This window comes from Fukomys damarensis, unplaced genomic scaffold, assembly GCF_012274545.1.
Source record: "Fukomys damarensis isolate Sample0158 unplaced genomic scaffold, DMR_v1.0_HiC HiC_scaffold_22, whole genome shotgun sequence".
NCBI classification, from domain to species: domain Eukaryota; kingdom Metazoa; phylum Chordata; class Mammalia; order Rodentia; family Bathyergidae; genus Fukomys; species Fukomys damarensis.
Genome location: NW_022900934.1, coordinates 7,696,513 through 7,704,771, shown reverse-complemented (window position 1 = coordinate 7,704,771; position 8,259 = coordinate 7,696,513). Strand labels below are relative to the sequence as shown.

At 42.4% G+C, this 8,259-nt stretch overlaps 1 protein-coding gene across 1 annotated transcript in view; it reads left to right on the top strand.

Moving 5' to 3' along the window:
• The window catches only part of Dok5 (docking protein 5), a gene marked incomplete at its 5' end in the record, with an annotated part of 206,608 nt that overhangs the window by 160,986 nt on the left and 37,363 nt on the right, over positions 1–8,259 (top strand). The window lies entirely within an intron of this gene.

Sequence of the window (8,259 nt, the reverse complement as noted above, 5' to 3'; positions counted from 1 at the left end):
AAAAAAAAAAAAAAAAAAAAAAAAAAAAAAAAAAAAAATGGGGCATGGATTTTTTTCTCAAGGCAGAAAGGAGTTGCTATGGCTGTCAGAAGGAAAGCATACCCAAGAATGTTTAAAACTAGCAAGTATGTCCAGCATAGCATTTAACAATTGCTCAAAGCAAATACGGCTTTTTGACTGTAGTTCTCTTTTGCTTTCCTTTTATTAGTATATGTTTGCAGTGCATAATGATTATATTCATTGTGGGGAGTTGGTATTTGTACCTAGTGTGTCTTTCTTTTTAGGCCTCTTCAGCAGTATTACTCGTAATGGTGTTGCTCTACAGAAAGGATGTTCTTAGCCAGAGGTGGCGTTGCTCCCTGGTTCAGTTGGTAATGTCTGGAGACGTGTGTGGTCATCATTACTTGGCCTAAGATACTATTGGCACCTAGCACGTAGAGGAACCAGAAATGCTGGTAAACATCGTAAACTGCACAAGAACAGTTTCTGGCAATGATAAAGTATCAGGTCCAGTTATCTGGAATTGAGAGACACTGCTTTATCAGGAATATCGACTGTTGAAAGTAATCTCTAACATTTGTCAAGCCCTTACTAGATGAAAGCCACTGCCCTGAGCATTTTGTACGTGCTGCCTCATTGAAGCTACACACTGAGAATATTGGCTGGGAGATATTATTCCCATCTCAAGACAAAACAAGAAAACGCATAAGGCACAAAGTAAATGGTGGGTTCAGAATTTTTTACTTTCCAAGTCTAGTTTCTAAGAGGATTTCCCTTCTCCTGGAGGTTAGCCTAATTCTCAGTTAGCTTCTGAGCTCTAAGGAAGAGCAAGCATACTTACATAACAGAGCTCTCTAAAACCATTCTGGATGGCACCACCACAATATTAACCCAAAACTGAAGTGGCCTCCAACTGTATGGGACGGTATCCATCAATAAATTACAGCCTTGCAAGGATATTGGTAATTTGAATATACCTCCGGGCTTTTTATTACTGTATAGATCTTCTTCAGTTGAGTTTAATGCTGGGATCTCCTATTTGTTCTTTTCTTTTGGGGTGGAGGCACAATACGTAGCTGAGATTGTCCATCTCTCCATCCAGCTATATGAACACCATAGGCCGCAGCTGTCTTATATGTGCTGACTCTGGCCTTCTCCCCACAGGATAAGCAAATGTGACTGGGTTACCACTTTATCCCCTTTGAGGAAATGTTGAAATATGAAATGTATAGTGAAGTATTTCCACAATTAATTGCCTCTGGAGATGAAAAACAAACAAACAAAATAAACCTGAGTGTCTACTTTTTTGATTGGAGGTGTTTCTTATCTTTAGTTTGTTTCTTTCGGCTTCGAAGCCCCGAGCCCTCACTTAGGTGGATAAGATTGTCGGGGGCTCGGACATTGTACAGGAAGATCCAGGTGACATGAAGCTCTACTGCAGCTGCATCCCTGAGGGAACCAGCCTTGAAGTGCTGTTGTTTGGAGAAGGGTGGCAGGTGTTCAGTGAGTTTCCCTATTGATGTTCCAGCTGGCCACTGAGTTAGTTGCTTCAGTGTCAGACTCCCCTCACTGCCCACTGGTTTAAGTTAATACCCTGGGTTTTGCACCTGTGGGAGTGAGAACAGCTCAGGTGACATTGGCAGAATGTGCGAGCTAATTTTCACACATGACTGCCTTTCCTTGTCAGTAAGAGAAAGTCTCTCTTGTGCATTTGACATCATTTTAAGAGAAACTTTTAGGTATGCTGAGAATACATGAAAATTCAGATCGCATGTGCACATGCTTGCCTTAATGGAGAGTGCAAATTTGTGAAAAAGTTGGAGTTTGGGAGGGAATAGAAAGGCATCTGAACATAAATCCAGATTTCTTTCTTTTTTGGTGCTGGGAATTGAACTCAGGTCCTTGTGCTTGCAAGGCAGGCAGGGGAGCCACTGAGCTAAATCCCCAGGCCATAAATCAGATTTCTTATGTAGTTCATCTTAAAAGCAGTCTAATTGGTGAGATAACTTTTCACTGGGGAGGAGAATTGTTTCTCTGATGAGATTATGAGTCATCATTGGGATGTCTCTTGCATATGTTCTGTTTCTCTTCCTGATTCTAAGCTCCTTAATAATCACTCATTTCTGAACTCTTTATACATGACATACACGCCGTCCTTAATGAATCAAAGGAAATGAACAATTCAGTAAACTCAGTTCTCCCTACTGTGTTGAGTGGAGCGTTTCAGATGTAAACTCTGGATCTCACAAGAGCTTGCTCCGAAGCAATGAAATTCTCTTCTTTTGAAAGAAAACATACAGTGACTAGGTCATTTTCCCGGCCCACTCGTTCTTCATTAGCATTTGTCTCTAAAAGGGATTTTAGTTATGAGAGTAATGCACACATAACATCCTAGTAGTTCAGGCATGAGTGAAATCACAAAGGGGCGACCCCTTCTGCCGCACAGATGCTGACCTCCGTAATGGCGCCTTAATGGATGTCTCGTCCGGGTATGCCTACCCACTGCCGGATGTGGTGCTCGGACAGGGCTTTGTTAGGACAAGGTCACCATGGCAGAGAGTTTACTCAAGTCCTTGTCTACCTCTGGCCTTTTGTGACTTTAGCACGTAGAAGTTTCCCTTCTTCTGGCCTTTGAGACAAACTTAGGCTTTCACCAATACCCAGTCTGGTGGCCAGCCTGATGTACCTATCTAACGGCCCCCTGGTGCGAGTCGTCGTTTTGTAGGTGCCTGTACTTCTGGATGCGGGGAAGGACTCACGGACAGGGATCGTTGCGCCTTCCATCCCGTACCCACCCAGCGCACCTCTTGTGCCAGGTAGGGTCCTCAGCACTGCAGATGCACCCCTGAACACACACACCAGTGTCGGCCTTTGTGAAACAGGCTCAGTAGAAAGGATGTAGGCATAGACCGACGTTACAAAAAGTGAAGTAGATCTGCGGTGAAAACAGAAGTTGTAAAGGGAGACAGAGAGAAGCTGCTGAAGAAGGGGCACGATTTTAAGGATGGGAAACGGGGGTGGCCACACACTGAGTCAGCACCGTTTGAATAAAGACCACAAACACGCTGGAGGCCGAGCCCCGCAGGGATCTGGGGGAAGAGCATTCCTGCTGGGTGGAGGGTAGGAGAGATGTAGGGAGAAGAGCTCAAGAGGGGCAGGAGGCTGACGTGCTGAGTAGACACCTCCCGTCCCAGTCTTTGTTGCCACCTGTGCTTCCTTGCTGTCTGGGCTGTGGTTGTCCCCTTTTTCTTCAAGACAAAGATGTGCTGTGCCTTGCTCAGGACACGTCCCTTGAGAATGCTTTCCTCCACTTTTAAGGAAACTTTAGAGTTCAAAGGACGACAGCAACCACACAACCTAATTAAACGCTCACTTGAAGACTGAGCCTTTGCTACATGCAAAACTGAATCTCCCCTCACCCGCTCTGAGGCTTGAGATCTTTTTATGTTTGAGTTATGAAGCCACTGAGACTCCAAGATGTCAAGGGAATTGCCCAGGATCATGATTCCTACCACAAGGAAGCTGGACCTGAGACTTCCCTGTCTTCCTTAATCCCTTGTACACCATCGGGAGCAGGCCTAACTTTAACTGTGAATCTTCCAGGGAGAAAGTCTTTCCTTTCAATCCTTTTGATCTCCTTGATTAAATTTTGGAGAAATGTTGCAAACAAATGCTGGCAGTTCCTCTATACCTCTCTAATGCTTTCCAGCTTACCTGATTTCCAGCTCAGGCTTTTGACAGCAAAAGCATAGACAGAATTTAATGACATTGTTTTATTTTCATTTTTATATCTGCTTTCAATTTTGATATACGGCAGCTCACAGGAGGTTATTTCTTTCTTTCTTTTTTTTTGTGATCAAACCCTGCACCTTCCCACCGAGTTACATCTTGAGCCTCTTTTTAATTTTTCTTTTGAGATAGTGTCTTGCTCAGTTGGCCAGTCTGGGATCAGTCTTGCCATCCTCCTGCCTCAGCCTCCCAGAGTGCTGAGATTGCAGGTGTGCACCACCATACCAGGCTGGATCCTATTGGTTTGTAGCATTGATTTGATGGCTCCATTTATAACATGCTGTCTCAAGGAAAAAAAAGTGGGTTGGTCCAAAAATGATCACATAGGTGGCACAGAGAATGGCAACCACAACCAAAGCTGCGTATGAACAGTAGACATTGCAAGAGCTCAGGACGTTGAGTGGCGTAGGACAAAATGGTCAGGCATCTTGTGTCCATTTCTCACCCTGCTGCTCTCAGCAAGGCAAGGAGAACAGTCCCAGAGCAGGGAGTGCGGTCGCTCCGGGCCACACCTGCTGCCTTCTCTGGAGACGAGGTCAGCAGAGGCAAGGAAGATGCATAGCTGAAGAAGACCACAGTCACCCCAGCAGGCAGTGCAGCCACTGCTCTCCCAGACTCAGAAGCCACCTTGTCTATGCAGCCTCCTACCGCTGAGGCATGACTCAGTTTCCCCCCTGTGCTATTGTGCTCGGTCTGTTCCAGTGACTTCTAATGGGAAGGGGCCTTTTGCATCTCAGGGGCAGTTTGTTAATGTCTGGAGACATTTTTGATTGTCACAACTGGGGGCACAGGTATTATTGGCATCTAGTCAGCTGAGGAAGAATTACAGATAAATCTGAAAAATTCTCTGTCCACTCAGACCTCACATTCCCATTGAATAGCAGAAATTCCTTTTTCTTGAAGATTTAATTATACACTCTGTATCGTATTTAATACTAGTGAAAAATCCCAGGTGAGTGTTTCTGAGACTCTTTATTTTACAAATGAAAATGCATGTGGAGAGAGGTGAGATGACTCTGAATTGAAAGGCGACCAGCCAGGCAATCTTTAGCTTAAGTTCTCGCCTCTTTTGACATTGCCTTAATAGAATTCAGTGTACATATGCAGTTGTGAATTCCCCAGCACTTTCTGAGCTCTCAGTTTCTTCAAGATTCATCACAAATGGAAGCATCCGTATTGGGAGTGACAGGTGTGTCATTTGGGGAAAATAATTATGGAGAAATTGGAAACTATAGCTGCATCTGTGTGGCCACATTATTCCCATATCTGAATACGTATCTTCCTAGAGAACATCAGAAAGTCCAATGTTAATTTCATTATTTTACCTCTCTGGGCTTCTAGTCCACTGGTTTCTGTGAGAATGAGGTCACAGGAAGGTGTTTGTCTGAGACATCTTTGGAGAAGCAGCCAAGGTAAAAGCCCAATGGCTGACCAAAAAGAAAGAATCCATAAGAATTCAAAACACGTTGGACATGCTGTTCTTCCATGGTGAACCCATTAAAACATCTTTGTTTAGTGTTGCATTTTCTCCAGAGAAATGGAAAAGATATCACAGCATTAGGTTATGTAAGACCATTAGCCTATTTGATGTGTTACTCGTTTTATTTGCTTTTTTTTCTTTCTTTTTTTATTCCCCTTCTTTTCTTCTTACTGCCTTGGGGATTAGCCCACTACATTATTTTGAGAAAGGCCTATCCTACCATTTAATGGCTTGTGATGCTGCTTATGAAACAGTTCCCACAAAGCAATTGGGCAAAGTGAGTAAGGGGAAGAGCTTGTGGGTAGAGGTTAGAAGAGACTTTCTGGAAGGGTGAGTGAAGGTCAGTGTGTTCGGCTGCCCTTACCTGGGTCGTGCTGTCCAGCGGAGGTTCACACACCCTCGACCAGATGGACAAAAGTGCCACCCATCAAACCAAAGGCCACGTTTCTGTTCTGTTCTGAGATTATGAATGTATTTTGTCTTTTTGATGCATGCTAGGGACCTTTTGGCTATAACTGGTTAACCAAACAATTCTGGCTTTCACAACTTAAGAAAAGAAATGGGCTGCTGGCATTTAAAATTCAGGTGAGTTCATGTACCAATCAAGACCTCTGGCTTCTGTTAAATATTCAGAAGCTATGGCACCATTGGACTCATAAACAAGACCTGTATTCTCCACTCTGTGCTGTAGAGGGTTGGAGCCGATTCACTTATCATTTTCTGTGCCTGAGCTCTCATGGGGTTGGAGGCTGTGATTCCTGGTTCTTTCTATAAGTGGCATGTGCGTGCGTGCGCATGTATTTGAGACCCTGAGATGTAGGTGAGGATGGCCTATGTAAGTCAAAGAACAATGCCTGACACAATAATTGTTTAGATTTCATTTGTTTCTGGTTGCATTAGTTTATCGATTTAAATGTCATTAAAAAGTATATGAAATCATTGTTTACCAAAACTAAATATTGGCCAAAAGAGTGGATTTTTTAAAAAAAAGTAGGTCTGACCAGTTCATGAGTCATAATATAGACCAAACACTCCACCACTGGTATTAAAAAGTAAGGTTAGAGAAGAAAACATTGGCACGTGGGGATTGATGAGCGATCTATTAACACACAAATGCATTTGATCAGTCTAAACTATCTTTCTTATTACTTTGGGCTTCAGTTTTTTAAAAAATGCAAAGGTCATTGGGTGGTTAGGCATGAGAACTGCAATTGCAAAGTTTGATACTAATCCATCATCTTACAAGCGTTTCCCACTGATAGATGTCTTTGTCCTTTTTTGGAAAAGAAAATAAGCAATAACTTCTTCTCCCTCTTCTTAAAGAGTGAATATTTCTGTGGGGAAAAAAGGATGTATGAAAAGCGTAAGACCTTGTAGGACTGTCAGTGATGGAATCAAGGGGTGTGATGGCTCACGTGCTATATTTAATGCTGTATAAGCATTAAATGCTTGTGTAGAGAGGTTGCAGAAGGGGTTGAAGGGTTGTGAAATATCTGCAGGAAAGAACAAGACTTGATTGAAAAATGCCTCGAATTGCAGGTTTTAGTTTTTCGGTAGATTAAACTGACTTAACTAAAAACCACGCGATCAACTTCCTGAGCTAATTCTTCATATTAGATAATTGGAAGTGCTGATGCTTCTTTTTCTTTCTTTTATCCTCACGTAGCTCATGTTCATGAAATTTAAGCTGAACAGATTCTGGCCAGTTCCATACACCCTGCCATGTATGCAAAAGGCTGCCGTACAGCTGTGCTACCATGCAGCTGTGTTAATTGTGAAACATTAGAGGATAAATCTTCCTCGTTTTACACTGATTGCATATACTGACGTAGATTTTAAAACTTAACAGTGGTTTGAGCAGAATATTTGCTTAATTTCCATGTTGTGTTAACACAGTTTTTCCGATGTGAGCAAAAGAGGCACTAAACCCAGAGTTCAGTGTTCAGCAGGAGATTCTGAAGGGGAGGGGGGTGCAGTCAAATAATTAGGTCCTTTGGAACCAACAGCAGGATCACTCTGTGCCTTTATGGGGGCAATAAGTACGCACCAAGATCCAAGCTTTTTTCAATGAGTCTACATATGATTTGTCCAAGTACTTTACAAATAGTGAATCACTACATTTTAGTATATGCTTATATTAAATGGTTATATAGCAATATACGTGTAATTAAAAAGCAGTTGTTTCATTTTGGCTAATTGTGTATGGCAATCTCCCCTGACTAATAAATGTTTCCATTTTTTAATGGTTTGGAGTATAGATGACCTTCTTCACCACACTTGAGGTCAGTTGTCATATTCACACAGCTTCCTGTAAAGAATGTCCCTTATGGGCTCAGTGCCTGCCTTGCAAGCACAAAGACCGAGTTCGACCCCTGGTACCAAAAGGCAAACAAACAAAAAAGAAGGTCCCTTGTGTTCCAAACAATAATTCAGTGCAATCATGCTCATTTAAAGAAAAAAAAAAGAAAGAAAGACAAAGAAAAGAAGGCTGCACTTGATCCATCAGGTTGAGTGGAATCTGGAAAAATAATTTCATGTGGGATTTCAGAGATGAAAGAATCCTTAAAACCTGTAGCAGAAATGGGTATGGAATGGAAGCGAGAGGAAGAATTTTGCTTCTACCCGACAGCTGACTGGCACGGTTTCTGAGAAGTTGCCCACGGACTGGGATAGGGAACACAGTTGTCCAGCTTTGGAATAGAAAGTGAGTTATAGGGATTATACTGAGAGTCAAGAAATGGCTCTTTTATTCATTTCCTGCTTCGCTCAGGGATAAAAACAAAAGCAAAACACTCGGAAAGTCTGAGCCTTGAACGATTGGTTCCCTGCTCACATTTACAATATTAGTTGGACGCTCTGAGCATTTTGATTCTACTTTATTTTGTTTATGAAATGTGAACATTTATCTTATCATCTTATTTTTAAAAGGCACAAGATCTTAGTCCGTTGAACTTCTGGGACCTGGATCTTCCGAAGCTTCTTGTTTTTGT